A 17,694-nucleotide genomic window follows, 5' to 3' on the forward strand; every position below is an offset into this window, starting at 1 on the left:
GAAACTGGCAAGAAGAGAAAACTCTGCAGAGGAAGAGATTCATTCTGCCCTACAATGAGCAGATTTTGCAGGTTTTGTAGTCCATGCAGATAGAAGCTCTTCACACCTTCATAGCAAGCTGGTGAATTTAAGCCAGCTCCATCCTGAAATTGCTGTCTCACCCTTTTAGTGCTGAGCTGAGCTTGAGCTACTGTGATTTGCCCCTTAGCATAAGCTACTGATCTGGGTTTGATGTCAAATTAAGAGAATAATGAAGCTTTTATTTGGATTGAGAAGACAGTGTAGATACACCTTTAGTATATTGGTAGGATGCCAAACAAATGGACTGGATGAGCAAAAAAACGGTTATGAAGAATCTCTATTGTAGAACCTTGTGTTTGGTGGTGATGGAATTGCATGTGTTGATCTGTGTGTCTCACTGAAAGCCCAATTGCTTAGACCTGAGTGGGCCTGGTGAACTGGATCAATTTGTCTAGTGAGAACATGTGGCTTGAATTCACGATTCTCTGAGCATGAATGCCTGATACAGAAAAGGGGGGCGCTGAAGGCAGCTTGGAAAAGAAAGGAATGCAAGTGTTTTTCCTTCTGCAATGCTACGTTCAGTTTGGTAGTGGAAGAGTTGTGAAGAGCTACAGCTGTTCTCTTACCTGTTGGAAGCCAGTAGTCATTTTCTTTATATGAAGTTTATATTTATGTGTTTGAATTGGTAATCTCAAATAACAGATTAGACATGCTGCAAAATCAGAAATATTTTGGGACTACCAGAAGTATGAAAAATCTCTATCTGACCTGAGAAAGGAACTAGTTATGTAGGCAAAATGGAAAAAGTAGACTTGACAGTGTGTTATATCAGCCAGTCATCATTCTGAACTCTGGAAGAGAACTGGCATCCTGAGACAGCCAGGCCTAGAAACTTAAAGAATATATTCTGTTGTGTAAATGTCTATGTCATGGAAATTAGTGAAGATATAATCAAAGTCCAATCTTTTAAACATAAAAGTAACACATATCAAAGTTTGCATAGACTACTGAAATACCAACAAAGAATGTAATGATGAATAACAGGTGCCATTGTACTGCTGTGCAAATTACAGATGACTCTTTATTTCTTTGAGTTGTTGAAGGATTAATGTCCGGCTGCTCTTCTCAGACCATGTGAAAAATGAGGAAAAATTCTTCAAAGGCAACTCTGTGACTAGACTATTAGTCAAAATAAGTGATGTGAGTGAGTTTGTTTTGTGGAGTATTGACCCACCTCCTGTAGGAGGGGGGAAAAAAAGTTTGCCTTTTGGCTTGGAATATGAAAATAAATAGGGCTAGCCTAGCTAGAAATGACTGAGGGAATTAAAGGGGAGGGAGAACAGTACTATGTCAAAATGATGCTGGGTGTTTGAGATACTGACTGTCTGGAAACAACTAATCCTGAATATTGGCTTCTGAGTACTCTAACAGGAAAGAGCACAAGAGACAAGATAGATGGGGTTACAGGACACCCAGCTGTAGTTATGGGTTATATAGATACTTAGAAAATATAATTGCATTGAGCAGCTTAGATTTTTTTTTTTTTTTAATGAAATTACCTGAGTTTGGAAGTAGCAGTCTTTGGACTTCTGATTCTGTCCTGTAGAAAGCAGCCTGGTATAATTGGAATGTATGGTTAATATGTCCTTTTTAAAGAGAGAATGTTCATAGTAATAGAATACCAATTATTCTATTGAGGCACCAGAAGAACTGAAAGGTGATTGCTTGAATTAAGGTGACATTGTGTGTGAGTGTGATCGAATTTAGGTTCCCTCTTACCAAACACAATTGGTAAGCCCTTAGAATCTCTGAATAAATACTTGTGCTTTAAGGTCAGTCTAGACCTCATGGATTGCTTTTGCTTTCCCTGATAAAAGCAGATGCAAGCATGCCAAATTGCTTTGCTCCAGCTTAACCTTAGCAATGTTTGAATTCATAAACGCTACAAAAGGAGAGCTTATAAACGCATACAACAGTGAAGTGGAAAAATGTCATGCCTACCTAATCTATTTCCTGGGAAGGGGAGAAAAATCTTTTTATTCTTTTACTGAGACTCGGGGAATAAAATATGAGGACTGCATGTTATACTCATATAAAAGAACTATCTTCCATATTTTCAGTGGATATAAGCCCGATGTCTTCTGTGTCTTTCTGATATTTTCTCTGAAATGAGATGGGAAAGAAACTTATTTTACTGTATTGAATTAGAATAGTATGCTGTATCTGAATTATTATTTAATTGTATTTGATTACATTATAGCATTACATTAAACAGCTGTTTTTCTGGGGTTCTTGTTTTAAGGTTGTAGTTCAACTGGTATCACACCTGTTATTAGATGAAACAAAGCAATGATGCATAAGATAGTACAAAGTGACTTAGTTGTAGAATTAATTCTGCATCTAATGAAAGTTGAATCCTTCTCTTTCATCAGGTGCTGCTTAAACTTGGATGCCATCTATTGTAGTTCCAAGCCTGAAATAGGGCAGATAATTTTTAAGTTAAAATAGTTTCCCAAGTGTTACAAATTCTTAAAAAAAACAAAACCAAAAGCATTTTAGTAGACAAACTGTCAGCCCAGTGGGACATAGACAGGATATTATAGGATGCAGAGGGCAGAGGAAAATCTAGTATTTCACTGCTAGCATATGTTTTTCAGTTTCTTTCCGAAGACAATCTGGTTATTAGGTTGCTAGTTTTCCCACAGAACACAGCACAGGCCTAGCTAATTAGATTGCTTTAGAGCCCATTTGGTAATGCCAATATTTTTCTCATAATCCTTTTGCCCAGGGTAGCTTTTGTTAAAGGCTTGGGGGAAAATACTTGTTCACTGGGCTAAACATGAAAAAATGCATTATGCTTGTTGTTATGCTTGATGTTCCTGGTGAAAGTAGAATGTGCAGCAGAATTTCCTTTGTATCATGTCTCTTCAAGCGATAGCTTCTGTGCAAAAATGGGGAAAATATGTCAGATTACAGTTAAAGGGATTCCAGTTAATCATAGTTGGTAAGAAATTAAAGTTTAATCATTCAATTTAAGCTTTAGACCTAACTTTTTTAACACTAGATCAGTAACAAAAAAACCCCACTTGGTCTGAGTAAGTATGTGTTGCTTGACACAGCCAAACAGTATGGTCTTTACACTAGCATATTGAAATTTTTGTAAAGGAATGGTTTGTATTTAATAAAGTCATTGAAAAAATCACCTAGCTTATTTTTTTTATATGCTTTAGAGTTTACCACTAATGACATCTGTGTTGTTGAATTTTCATCCAATGGAAACTGCTGTATGCTTTTTACAATTAAAAGGTAACTATCACGCTTCTGTGTGAGAACAGCAAGACTGGAAGGTGTTATTAGGAAGTTGCTTATTCAAAGATACTCAAGCTCAGTTGCAGATAAGTGGAGTCACCAGGAAGATTTAGCAAAAAGCTTTGAAAACTTGCAGGAAAACTTGACACATTCAAGCCTCTCCACGTTTTATGGCATGGCAGGGCCATCCTGTGTTGTTAACTATGAGAAAATAAGCTTTTCTTTTTAGATGGTCTTCTTCAGCTATGCTGAAAACAAACAACAAACAAACAAAAACCCAACAAAACCAACCAAACAAAACCCAAAAACTAAAACAAACCAGCAACTCAAAATAAACAGAACCCCCCAACCTTGGCCATATAGCCTCTGGCATCTATTTATTGTTTTATTGAAAATTATTTATTAAGGAAAACTCACTTAAATATATCTTCATCCTGAGAAGGGAATTATATTAGGAATTGAATCAGGGATAGGATATATCACTGCAGATTAGGCACCCTTTAAACTGATTCTGTTAGGAAGACTGTCAAAAGGTTAATGCAAATCAATTTTCAAAACAGACGTTCTTTATCAAGCACTTCTGAAATTGCGGTTTTCAACTCTTAGTAGAAATTAAATAAAGATTCTAATTTTGTCTTTTGTACTGTATACTCTCAACATAAAAAGCTGACTTAATTCAATAAGAGTTCCAATTTATATCTAGAATTCTATTTTCATTACTGCTACGTAGCTTAGGGATTATTCCTGCTTATCCATGCTAGATGTGTTTAATTTCATTTTTGTATGATGATAAAGTTTAATATCTAAATAATCATACCACTACAAATGCAGTATTATATGTTACAGTATTTCAGACTTAAGAATAAAAATTTATAACTATTTAAAACAAAGTTGCAGTATTTTACTGTCAATAAATAATCCAGTGACTACTCTGTAACTCTGCAGTAGTCCAACTCTCTAATAAATTGCTCTTCATTAAACAACTTTAAAGAAGCTTCTGATTACCATTACATACTTCGGATCTGAAAACGAGATGTCAGTTTGCTTGGGAATGTGACAGTTCGGAGCAACCTTGAAGGTTTTTGTGTGTTTTTTTTATTACTGTGTCAATGGTATTTAGTGCTTTGGCAGGCACAAATAGGTGGAAGGCTCAGAGGCAGATCAAGTTATCCTCAGCGTTGAGATGAACTAGATTTAAATGTATTCATGTACATCAAAAACTTTTGAGACTGTTTTCAGAAGATATTTTGAGTTCAGGGAGGAGTTGGTGGTATCATTAAATAAGTTGGCAATTTCTGTAACCAGCTTTTTGGTATTATAGCTCAAGGGAAAGTCAATAAACTTTGATTCCCAGCATTAATGTAATTATTTTGATTTTTTTTTTTTCAAAAAATTTTCTGGCTCCTTCTGTAGAAGGCTACAGTAATATAATATCAGATGGCCAAAAGCAATTCAGAAAATCAGTGTCCCATAGGATGACGTACAAATGTAGGAAGACGGGGGGTGGAATAAATCACTTCCTCTGATCTTGTTAGGGTTGAAATTATTATAGAGAAGCAAATGTAATTTGCTGAATGTTCTGGGAGGAAGAGAAGTATGAAGCTCCTTTGATTACCAAAGGTACTCTTTTTAAAGTGTTTTTCTCATCCTCTCACCTACAGTATTTTCCTTGCAGAGTATACGAAGGTGTTCTCATTACTGCTTGTTTTGGTAGTTGTATTATGCTACTTTAGATGAGCTGCTACTCTTGTGTTTTAGTTGATTTGGGATAATCAGACATAAATCTTCATCTTCCTCTTGGCCTAGTGAGAAGTTACTTCTAATGTTTCACTAAGAAAACTTACATTGTTTTTCTCAGTAATTATTCTGATATTAATGTATTCAATTTCATGCTCCCATGAGAGAATATGGAAGACTGGTGAAATGGGTGAATCATTATAATAGAAAGGCGCTGTTGAATAGTAGAGGCCAAAGAACTTGCAGATTGACCTTAAAACACAAAACTTGATCAACTTCCTGTGAAAACTCTCTTTTCTCTGAACAAATGAAAATTATAAGGTGATCTACTGAATCTTTAAAATGAAACCTTTCCATAGGTAAATGAAATGCATCTTGATGTGTCAGTTGATGAGGAAAAATAAGTGAAAGTGCAATACCTGTTTATACACAGTGTTTTTTTAAATGTATTTTGTTTTGGAGACCCCAGTATGTAAAACAGAGTATCAGAGATTCCTGTAACATTTTCTCAGCCTTATTTGCAGAGTTCAAAGAGTAAGAATCCTGACAATAGTTGCTTTTGATGTGTTTGTTACATTTTTTTTTTCTTTTGCCCCTTCCCTTTCATTTTTATTATTTCTTCACTGGAATGTACAAATACAATAAAATTATTTTAAATATTTAGACCTTATCCTTAGAACCTTATCTGCAGAACTCTAGTAGTGACACAAAACCCAAACAGAAGGGGGGAAAAAAATAATCCCAAACAAAGAGTGTGTGTGCTGCCTTAAAATGGAAAAGAATAGGCAATTTGTTTAGTGTAGATAGTGAGATTCTTGACAGGTGTAGGCAGAAAATGCTGGAAGGCATTATTAATAATATTCTTTGTGAACCTCCACGGTACATCCTGGTGCAGTGCCGGTCCCTCCTGGACTGTGCAGCCTGGCCCAGGATGGGGTTTACTTTAAGTAGCTGGTACGGGGATGATGCTGGAGGAGGATCCTCAGGTGCAGGAGAGGTGACTGTTCCAGACCCAGCCAAAATTACCCATCAACTATAAACAACCGTTGCTGCTGTTCCTTCACTGGGGAGCTACAGCAGCTCTGGAAGCTTTTTGTTTCACCAGTCAGGCTTAGACCCAGCAGTCTGTCCTCTGCTCCCCAGCCCGATTTCTGCCAGCACAAGCTGTAAATTGTAGAAGCACAGCAGACACTGTTTTCCAGAAGCATTTTGTCTAAAGTGATATGTGGAGTCTCTAGAACATCCTGTTGGGGCTGTGGTTATTTTCACAGCTTCCTACCAAAGTCTGCAAGTTAAAATCATTATCTGCACAGTTATTTGAGGCTGACCCACTACGTTGTGCTCAAAGTGTCGTGTATGGCAGTAAAGCTGATCGGGTCTGATTTAGCAGCTGTGGTCACGTAGTTCTGCTCTCAGCCACTTGGGCAGCCAGCAATTAGCAGCTGTCATAGAAGGTGAACTTCAGTGTAAGTCCCAATACATGCCTGCCCTGAAGAACCAAACCCTAATAACTATTAATATAATGAGGCAAACACAATTACATATAATTCTTAACTTTCATAATTTGATGTGCAGTGTTTTCCAGTTAAAGCCTGAAGTTGGTTTGAGTTGTCAGTTATTGTTAGGGAGGAATAATGCTCCAAATGGTTAAGTTTAAACGTAAATTTTTCAGATATACCAAACTGACTGAAGTGTGTAAATCCCATTTTTGGGAGAGGCTTATCTTTCAGCAAGGCTAACGCTTTCTTTAGCACATGAATTCAATGAACAATAAAAGAGACTGAATTTACTACTTGGTGGTTAACTCTGCGGTCATTTGCCATGTAAATACTTGTGGAGCACACTAACATAAGATGCTTTTGTTTCAGTAACTCACACTTAATACACACTAAGAGACATCTGGGGAATTAATAGATTATATCATGATTATTCTTACCTTTGTTTATCATAGTAGCTTCCCCATGAAGACAAATGTGGAGGCTTATCAGTTCAGAGGAACCAGTTTCCTAAGGCAATTACAGGTTTGAATGATGTAGCTAATCATGTCTTATAAATCCCACTCGCTGCATTACTAGACATTTGAGGTTTTGGTGACCTCTGGTAATTAGGTTGCATGATCTGTTAAAACAAGGATAAGGCTCATAGGTGACTCAGATGCTTTGGGAAATGGTACTTTGTGATGTTTATCTTGTACAACTGGTATTTTCTGGCATTAAATAGGGAAAATCTTTTACTGCATGTAAAACCAAACCTGAACAAGGTGTAGTCTAAATGTTCCTTCCTTCATGGTTTGTTCTTGTTTTTTCTAATTTACCTTTTGGTAAAAACTGGTAATTTGAATATCAGACCTCTGGTAAGAGCTGTTTGTAGACCTGTGAATAGTGCTACACTTAGGAACGCTACCAGGCCTTGCATAAACCATGATCTGATTTTTCTGCCCTTTAGGCAAGAGGGCAGGATTACGATCCTTTACTATTGAGGCAGGTTCTTGTGCTGTGTGACTAAAGCTTGAAAAAAATATATCACATTGTTCTTAAATTTCATGTCTATGGGTTTGATAGTGCCAAGCTGATCCCATGATTCTCTACTTCAGGGGCTTCAGTGCACTGCTCACAAGTGTATTGAGCCAACATGACAGGGAAACACAATTTTTCATGAATAAAGAAAACACGAAAGATGAAACTATAGAGGCTGAATAGAGGAAAAAGTAAATAAATATAATTTGCCTTACTTCTTGGTTTTACTTACTATATAGTTATCCTGCTGAAGTTCTGCAGGTAATAAGACATTTTTTTTTGTCACCTTCTTAAAATGTTTTGTTTGTTTCTTTTTCCTGAAGACATCATTTCACCTTTCCCGAGTATATATTTTACACTTTGAAGTCATCATTACAGTATATCCTTTGGAAATATATTTTATTTACTGAGTTATTGAAAAATTTGGGAGCCATGGGCATATGAGGCTTGCCAGCTACAGTTTCCTGTTAGTAGACAGTAACAGCATTTTTTTTTTTAGTGCTCTTGAGTAGAGACAACTGTCAATCATGTTTACCTTGGCAAAAACAAGTTCTTGCAAGTGGAATATACCATAAAGGTGGCATGTGAGTAATACTCTGAATGAAAGTAATCATTAATGGTGATTATTAGCAGATGCCACAGTTGCATGTGAAATCGATTGTGTGCAGAACTGTCCTGTACTCTGTACATCTGAAACAGCTGATGTCAGTTGTTATATAGGTAATTAACGGATGTAACGACTTTTTGCATGCTTTCTTGAAAATCTACGTGGGAAACCTGAGTTATGTTTAATAGTAGCATCACAGAGGATTATTTTGCATAGTGATGTGTGTTTTATTCCTAGGTGTGTATACACAGATCATTAAATTCCTCTTTGTGGTGCAAATATTTGTGGTAGTTCAAAACCCTGAATGACCAAGCAAATTTTATAGTTTGAAGTAATCTTCCACAGGCAGTTGGCTGTATGACTAATAGAATTACATATGCGTAAAATTGCCTTTACTGTAGAATCCAAAATGCAGAATAATAGCTTGTCAAACTGTCATTTGCAAGTGAGATCATAGATTTCGTAGTCCAAATTAGGTTGTGTTCTTTTTCTTTTTGTCAGGTCACATTCTAATAACCATATTGTGCATTAAACCCTGTGATTATCTGAACACTTGACAGATGGTAGGCTGTTAATTTATATGTAAGAGACAGTGATTGCCTGTGCAGTAATGGTATTCAACAAAATATGAAATGTCAAAATCCACTATTTTGTTATGTTTTTACTTGGCTTATTTCAGCAAGATAATTCTAGCAGAGTTATTTTTTTCATACCTAAACACATGCTTCACTTACTATTGTTAACAGGTTTTGGAGTTTTAAATCTTTTTATATTGGGAGATGTTTACATGTTGGTCTGGAGTACAAGAAAATTGTAGAATACAGTGAAAATTAAAAATTTATTAGTCTGGCGTTTTTACTATGTGTATTACTAAATTTTAAAGAAAATGAGATGAGTTTTAGGATCACTTAGGTCTTAGTATTATACCGATCAATTGGTTCAGTGCAACTGTACTAACTTTATACCAGAGTTCTGTTAAATTGTTATCAAAGTGACTAGTTAGTTCCTCCTACTATCTTTTTTAATTATCAGCTTAATTCCCTGTTTTATGCAATATTTAAAGCATACCACAGTGGTTGTAACCTGGCATTTCCTTTTCCATATTTTGCAGAATTGTTTGTGACATGTAACCCATTTCCCTTTGAGATAGTGGAGTTCTCAAAGTCCAAACTTGCTGCCAAGAGTTAGCCAGCTATGATAGCTGGAAGAAAGAATGTTGATCCTCGTTAGTGCCTGCTGCTGCTTCTCAAAATCCCTGCTGTTCCTGAACAACTTCTGTAGCCTCTCGCAATGCCTGCCAGACACCTCGTCTATTCAGGTTTCATCTCTAACCTCATAGTTCTTGGAATGAGCTACTTCCTACTGCACTCTTTTCTTGAAGGCAGATAAGAATCAGGGAGGTATATGAATAATATAGAATAATATTAATATAATACATAAAAATAAGTTACAGTGAAACGTTTTAATATCTGTACTGGAAATGAGCTTTACAGCTTTGCAATCAGATTTAGCTTCTGAATTGAGAAGAAATGTAGTGTACTGGCAGACTCTGAGGAATTCTTCAAAGTTAATTGCAATGTAGGTAGTTGCAGCTGGATGAGTATCTGATGAGTTCTATACATGCAGAATAGTAACTAATTCTGTGCGTAGTTGAAGGAAAAGATACATGATATGTAGCCTTTTTGTTACTTTGCTTGTGATTTTTATATGGTGTTGAATATATTTTCAGTGCACCAAAAGTTACTCGGATACTAAAAAATTGACATTTTACTTGACAGTGAGTTGTGTTTTCAAATATGAATTATGTTGCAAAGTACCATTTGAAATACTTTATATTGCTATAGTAAATCCATCTAAGGATCTCACAGCATTTCATAAGCATTAATGAATTAAGCCTCACTGCAAGGTAGGTATTATCCCAATTTCACAGATTGCAGGGAGGTTAATTAACTTGCCCAAAGTCACTCAGTGATCTGTGATGAAATTGGTTGCTATTTAAAAATGTCTCGATGTGCAGTCTCATGCTTTAACCATTAAGCTGTGCTTCCAAAAATCATCTTTTTGGTTGAAAGTAATGTTTAGCTTATTATCAAGTTGTAATTAATTTTGTCTATGCACAAAATAGAGTTGAAGTGATCAAATCGGTTTTATCTAGGTAATTTGCAAGTTTAGAGTATAGACGTCTGAGCAGAGTTGCATTTGAGCTGGGTTTAATCTAAAATAAACTTAAATGTAAACCCGTTTCCACTCTTATTACACCCACATGTGAAATCTGGTAGTAAATATTATGTTGCTTGTGTCTTAAGAAACCTGCAGCTTCTTCAGACTGCTGCTGTTTGTTCTGTATGTGTCCTCTGACAGGTCATTTAAACTGGTTTTAATAGTGTTTCTGGATTTGCAAAATCTGCATAATACTTGTGCAATACTTTGAAAGTTTGAAATCTGTTATGATCAGGAAAAGGATTTTTATTATAAAAGTGTTAAAAGCTTTTCAAAATAGAATAACCTTTATTTCAAACTTCAGATTCAATCTAATAAATCCTAGTTAATAAATGCAATTTTGTTTAATGAATGAGGCTGGGATTCATTGCTCCTTCTCTTAATTAGCAGTACTTGACTTTATGCACCAAAATGCCTGACTTGAAAACTGTTATTCCTTTGCAGTTTAAAAAAAACAAAAGGGCATATAGGTGGTGTTGTTTTTTTTTTAATGCCGTATAAATTTTTCATCATGATTGCGGATTACCAGTAGTGCAGCACCTATGTAGAACATAGTTGTGGCACAACATGATCTCTTCTTCAAGCATTATTGCTCCTAAGGTAATGCAATATGTGCATAAGTGAGCGTTAAAGTTTTAAATAAGGATGGTATGTCATGTGGCACTCTCATCTAATTTAAACTGATTCTTACAGCTTCAAATGCAGTAAATTTTTAACATCCAGTTTAATACGTTCAGAAGATTTGCCTTGTTCAGAAACAGCACTATCGATGAACCTTTTAATACTTTCTGTTCCATGTCTCTACTTTCCAATACCGTGTTTTTGTTGAAGGCAAGCATTTATTTGTAGTTCACTAACTCGATACTAGTGTTCCTAGATACCTTTATTTTTGTCCAAGCAATGAGAAAGCTTCCAAACCTCTTCTGAAGGTAGTCTACTTAATGCTGATTTTTATGAAGCATAAAAATCTGAAGGTCTACTTAATGCTGACTGCAGCAACTTAAAATCTGGCTCTTCACTTGTATCCAATTTCCGTAATGACACTGTGGCCTGTAAGTGCGATATAATATAAAAATACAACATGCTAACCAGGATAAACATTTTGATTTAATAAATGTTTCTCCAACACATTAGTCATTCATTGCATATAATTACCTGGAGACTCAGAACAGGCGCAGCTGTAATATGGCTGATGTTAAAGTTGAGTGTTTTTCAATAATGTATTTCATAGATTACTTTTCCAGGTTTCCTTCTCTTTGTATTGGGCAGAAAATTACTTCAATCCGAAGTGGAGTTATTACGAAATGTTGAGTCTTGCTGCCGCTCAGGCTTCTAAGCAAGTAGACTGGATTGTTCAGTTACACAAATGTACTGTTTATAGCAAGTAAAAGCTACTTGTGTTCGTCAGACTCTTCTGGTTTTGAACATGATGTGATGTCTGCTTGAGGAACAGAACCACCATGAGAAGTAGCTGTGCAGAGTTACAAACTAACTTCCTAATCAAAGAAACAATAAATTTCAAGAACATGTTGCAAACAAAAGCAGAATGCCAGCTAAATGTATTCTCCAAGACTTGTCTAATTATATTTGTACTGTCTGAAATAGAAGGAAGTTATGTATTTCTCCAGATGATTTAAACTTGCAGTATTGATAGTCTTGGTCATCTACTGCATTCTTGAAAACATAAATTTGAGTCAGTTTTGGTATGCACGGCTCATTTGGCAAAGAGACTTAATGATTTCTATTGGACTTCTGAAGTTGCACACAGCTAATGCTCTTCGCTCTTGAAAAATGTGTCCTGTCAGGTAGAGAAAACTGTTCTCAGTATTTTTTCTTCATGTTAATGCCTTTCCATTAATAAATAAGACTTACTAAAAGTAGTAATGTAGTTCATCTGAGCACTTGGGCTTCGGAAAACCAATACTTAGTACCAAGGGAGGGAACATCAAAAGAGACTATGGCTTAATGCTGACTCTGCAAGTTTTTATCTTTCCTTCAGTTAATCTTGTTTTTAACACATGCCTGTGGAGTGTCAATAGCATAAGAATTCTTCCCTTCACAATTCTTACATGTAGTATAGGGATTTGTTTTATTCATGCTCAGATTTGTTAATGCTCAGATTTGTTGTGGTTCTGTCTAGTGACTCAGAAGTGATTTTCTGACAGGAATTATGAAGCATAAAAATCTACTAAAAAGAGGTCTTGACAATTGAAAATTTTGGAGGAAAACTGGTTTTCTTTTTTCTTTATAAAAGTAACTAGGAACAACAGCCTAGTTCATAGTGTAACTTCAGTGCAGAATGTGAGTATGCTGAAGGTCCCACTGCTCAAATGGCTGTCGACGGAAGTAATTTATGAACAACCAAAATATTTAAAGGTTTTTTCATCAACTTGCTTTGAGCATATAATGTATTATAGAAATCTGTAATAGAAGTGGCAGAACATGTTACTTTCTGACTTAAACATGTTAAAAAATGAAGTTGTAGCAAAAAGTTTGGGTTTTTTGTCCCCTCTTTTTCTAAACTCCATGGTCTGTGCTTTCTGCTTTTCTGCTGTACATTTCATCAAGTGCTTTAGTCAAGTGCTCTGAGATTTGAAGGCAAAAAAGTGTGGATTTAGAACTAAATAATGAAAATCAGGTCTGAGAAACATCTGCATCCTATACATGTTTATAATTGGAATATAATAATCAAGTATATCAGTGATGGAAAACTTGAAGGTAAAAATGAACAAAAAAAGGTGCTATTCCTGTGCCTTGGCAGTGCATCTAACTCAATGTAGGAGTTATTTTGTGTTAATAAGAATGTGTTTCATGTCTAAAAGTGACGTTAAACACAAATGAAAACTGCTTCTAACTATTATAACAACTATGTGCTTCAAATTAATGTTGGCTTATACCAGCTGTTAGTGCCTCTACATAACAGCCTTCACAGTGGATGCCTCACCTGTATTGAGTGGAGTATATGCATAAATCTTTGCAAGACTGGAGCTCTAGCATTTCATTAAATGCAAAATGGTAAACTTTTATAGTTCTATGCTTAATGTTTTTGTAAACCAATCTATAATTGCATTATGGCAGGGGAAATTGTCTGAGTTTTATGGCAAGTTGTCTAAACAATGACATTTTCTAAGTCTTTTTGAAGAGGAGAGAGAAAATAAATTGGGCTTTTGCAATCACTGGAATATTTTTTTTTAATTTTTAAATTTTTTACGCAGGGCTGGGTGTATCCCTGTGCACCCTGTAATTTGAGACTTTTTTTTTAATGAGGATCTTGTGTTGCTGCTTTTTTCCCTCTGTACTTCTGGCTCAAAGGAGGAAGGCATCAGCATAGGGTAAAAAAGCTTGTTTACTTAGGGGGTCTTGGTAAAAGGCAGTAACTCCGTTTATCCTATCATTATTCTTAACTTTGCCATATGGCTGTTTTGGTACTCTCACCTATCAAGGCTCTAACAGTTTCTTTTCTTTCTAGGCACATGACTTAGCCTGATGAGTTGACTAATTGTCTTGGGCTCCCTTTGTATTCAGAGGGGGGGAAAAGCTGGTGCAGTCTGTGACTTAGAGCATCTCCAGAGGAGCTGGCATCTCTGCCACCTTCAGGTGGCACATATGAGGCTATAAAATGTAGATGTGCATGACTAAAGCTACATAGGTTGTTGACACACTTCAGTGTCTCAGATTCCATTTTTGTGTTAGAAAGCAAGGAACATGAGATTAAGACCAGGCTCAAACTCTTAGAGGTTTTTATAAGAAGTCAATACTTGTTTTGTAATTTTTTTTTTTTTTCTAGTAGAAAAACTGCTTAAGTTTGGTGTTAGAATTCACTTGTGCCCACATTTGAAGCTTGTCTCAACTTAGTGTGTGTTCGCATAATACGCATCTTATCAAATTTTGCACAGCTGAGGTTGGAAACTTGTCACTTGGATTTGAATTCTGGCGGTTCAGAGAGGATTTGCTGGTCTGGTGTTAATTCGTGATACGTATAAGGAGGTAAAGTTCGTAGTGATGTTTAGTACGGTAAAATATAGAAATTAAGTAAAAATCGCCCTTCCCCAGTGACTTCTGAATGTGATGGGTAGTTGGGGGGTGTGTGGGGGGGTGTGTTTGTTTGTGGGTGGTAGTTTTTTGGGTTTTTTGAATGATTCTGGAAGTAACCCAGATTTTTTCTTTAGTATGACTTTATTTTTGCAAGTCATAGCAGGGACAGATTAAAGGCACGTGAATTGAAGTAATGTCCGTTATGCATCTGAATAGCTATGTTAAGGTAGATATACAATGGTGTGTAGTTCATCTTCTTACCTGGCTGCGTTAAAGTGTAGTAGTCTTCTGACAGACTGACTTCAAATTAGAAGCAGGGTTTGTAGATACTTAGAGAGACACGTTGATAACAAGATGACACTGCTGGTGTGTGTGTGTGGGGGGTTGTATGTGTGTGTGTGGTGTTCTGTGTGGGTTTTTTTCCTCTGAAAAAGAGCAGACAATAGCAAAACTTGTCATTTCAGTGATTGAAGCTATTGGTCTGATGCAAAGACAAATCTTCTCCAAACTTTAAATCAAGTAAGTGATCTTAATAGCCATTCTTTTGATGGGCAGGAAATACTTTGACCTGTCATAACTCGATTACAAACCATAAAACTCAAAACACAATTCCAAGTTTTGTAACATCTTTTTGCAAGAATGAATTACTGATGATAGAATATACTAAGTGTTTTGAGAAAAGAAAATTAATTGTTTTTGTTAAATTCTTTTGGGACTAAATTTTACTTGAAGTTGTGGTACATAAAATTTTCTAAGACATATGTAAATGAACTCATTAGTGCACAGTCATACTGAAATCCCATTTTGGCCCTGGGATAATTTCTCTTTTCAAAGCACAACATGCCATTACTGATTCGTAAAAACATTTTTCTGTTTGTTTAAATGTAATATTATTTCTGTTTCTTCTTTCCATCTTCTTATGTAGCATCCAACATAAAGATGATGTTTCCCCCCCATTTTAGTTTTAAATAGATGTTCAAACAAACTTCAAATTTAATCTTACAGTTAGGCCAGTGGAGGGAGAAGATTAGTCTGTGGTGACAAAGAGCTAAGAATAGAAAATGTACTCCCTAGATGCTGGGAGGATAGAATTGATGGGCTGATCCCAATGGAGCTACTTGAGTGTCTAAAGATAAGTACGTAAGTACTTGCAAAATTCACGGCTAAGTGGCAAATAGAAGGTTTTATGTGGTGCTGCACTCGTTTTGATAAACTTGCTCAAAATAGATCCGAGCTTCCTACCATCATTTTGTTTTGTCGTTGTTGCTAAAATAAAATCTGAGCCTATTTGGAAATCCACACTTAGCATATAATACATAAAGCTCATTTCCTACAATTCTCCTAATTCTTTTACAGATAGTGTTTTACTGAAATATCAATAACTGCTTTTATTATTACTCTAGTATTGTGACTTTTAAAATTTATTTAGAGAATTGGAGGGGAGGGAACACAGGTATCTGAGTAGCTTAAGAAGCAAATCTAGGTACAAATCTTGTATATAAACTGATTGTTTCACAAGAACTTTTGGTTCCTACTACTGCATCTGTAGGGTACTGGGTTTGCTTGTGCCGTCTGATAGTGTTCTAGAGTGGATCTGCACTAACAGAATTAATTTTATTAATAAAGGTGAGTTTTGATGTTTTAAGGTACAAATATAAATGAGACTCTCTTACGGGGTTTTTTTCTTTTTTTGCTTGTAATTGTTCAGTTTACTTGTATCGTGCTTTAGAAATGTATGTGCGAGATAATCTGATGTATGTAAATCAGAGCTCACAAAAAGGTTTGTGCTCTACCTAGAATGTTACTGTATGGAGGTTTGAACCAGGCTTGGAGCTGATTTACATCTGGCTTTTCCGTTGACCCACCTTGAGGTAGCTTTGCCCTTTTGTGACTTTCTTCTTTAGTGCTCATTTACAGGGATCACTTCAAAAAACAACAATAACAAAACCAACCCCAAACAAAAACCCAGTTGTGGTTAGCTTTATGAAATTATTCTAATCCAGCATCAGAAAATAAAAATATACAAGTATTAAACTAAATCGGGATATGAAGTCATTATACATGATCTAAATCTGTAAATATGGAGGCCTTTTATCTGTTACTTATTCTGTCATTGTATAAACAAATGTGTCTAGAATTATAATTTACAATTACAATATGTAGTTTGACAACAGAGAACTTGTCAAGGCTATGTATTTTCTTGAAATGTTAATTTACTAAATACCTTTACCTTGTAAAGTGAATCTGTCTTGCAATTTGAACGCATGTATTAGAATAAGTTGGAAAACTTGAAAAACAGAACATCTCACACTGAACCGCACCCCCCAGCGAACAAAATGGCACAAAATACCAAAAAATCCCAGATGGCATGACTGAAAATTTGTCTTAGAAAAGACTGAGAAAGTTGTTTAAATCAGGTAAGTGTACCACCAGTGTACAGTAGTGTGATTTTTATTAATACTGTTATTTTGACATTTTTGTCAAATTAGTTTGTGAAATTCTAGATGGAACATTCACTAAGAACCATTAAACATAAAAAGTCTTGATTTAGGTGGGACTTTTTAGATGAATGAGATTATGTAAATGGATGTTAATAAGACTGGATTCAGTTAAGTGTTCTAGGAGGTCCCTTATGCTCCTGAATTGTGTAAGTTCTCCTCCCCTGCTATGCCCTTTATTGCATTATGTATCTCTGACATCCTTTCCTAAATCACATACGCTATGCAATCATGCTGCGTTTCTGTCTATCAGTCCTTTCTTCCAACTCACAGATCAATGTCAAACTTGGAAGAGGACCTCAGATGACTGAGGTCCTGTGAATTTCTGAGGGCATGTGCTAACCAAATGTCATCTACTTGAGATCATAAACAGGTTTTTATGCAGGCAGCAGTGCACAGTTGTCTGTGCAATCAGCTGATGCCCAGGGCTGGTGGCAGTGATGACTGAACCATCCTCATCTGTCCTCTTCGTTGACAGTTTCACAGCAGTAAGTCTTGCAGCTCTTCCTATTTGGGCAGGATAAGCGGTTTGAGGGAACAACCTTTTTACTTCCATTTTGTGCTTATCACTGTAGGTCTTGATTGCTTCTAGGTGTTTGATTGCTTCCAGCTCTCTTCAAGAGGACTTGCCTGTAATCACGCAAAATTGGGCAAAAAGAGTTGAGTGTTAATATATTGAGGTAGCATATTGATAAATCAATGCTGTTCTAGCAACCATTGTTGCTCAAGTGTTTTATATTAAAAAAGAAAC

The sequence above is a fragment of the Nesoenas mayeri genome (assembly GCF_963082525.1).
Source record: "Nesoenas mayeri genome assembly, chromosome: 10".
Classification (NCBI taxonomy): Eukaryota; Metazoa; Chordata; class Aves; order Columbiformes; family Columbidae; genus Nesoenas; species Nesoenas mayeri.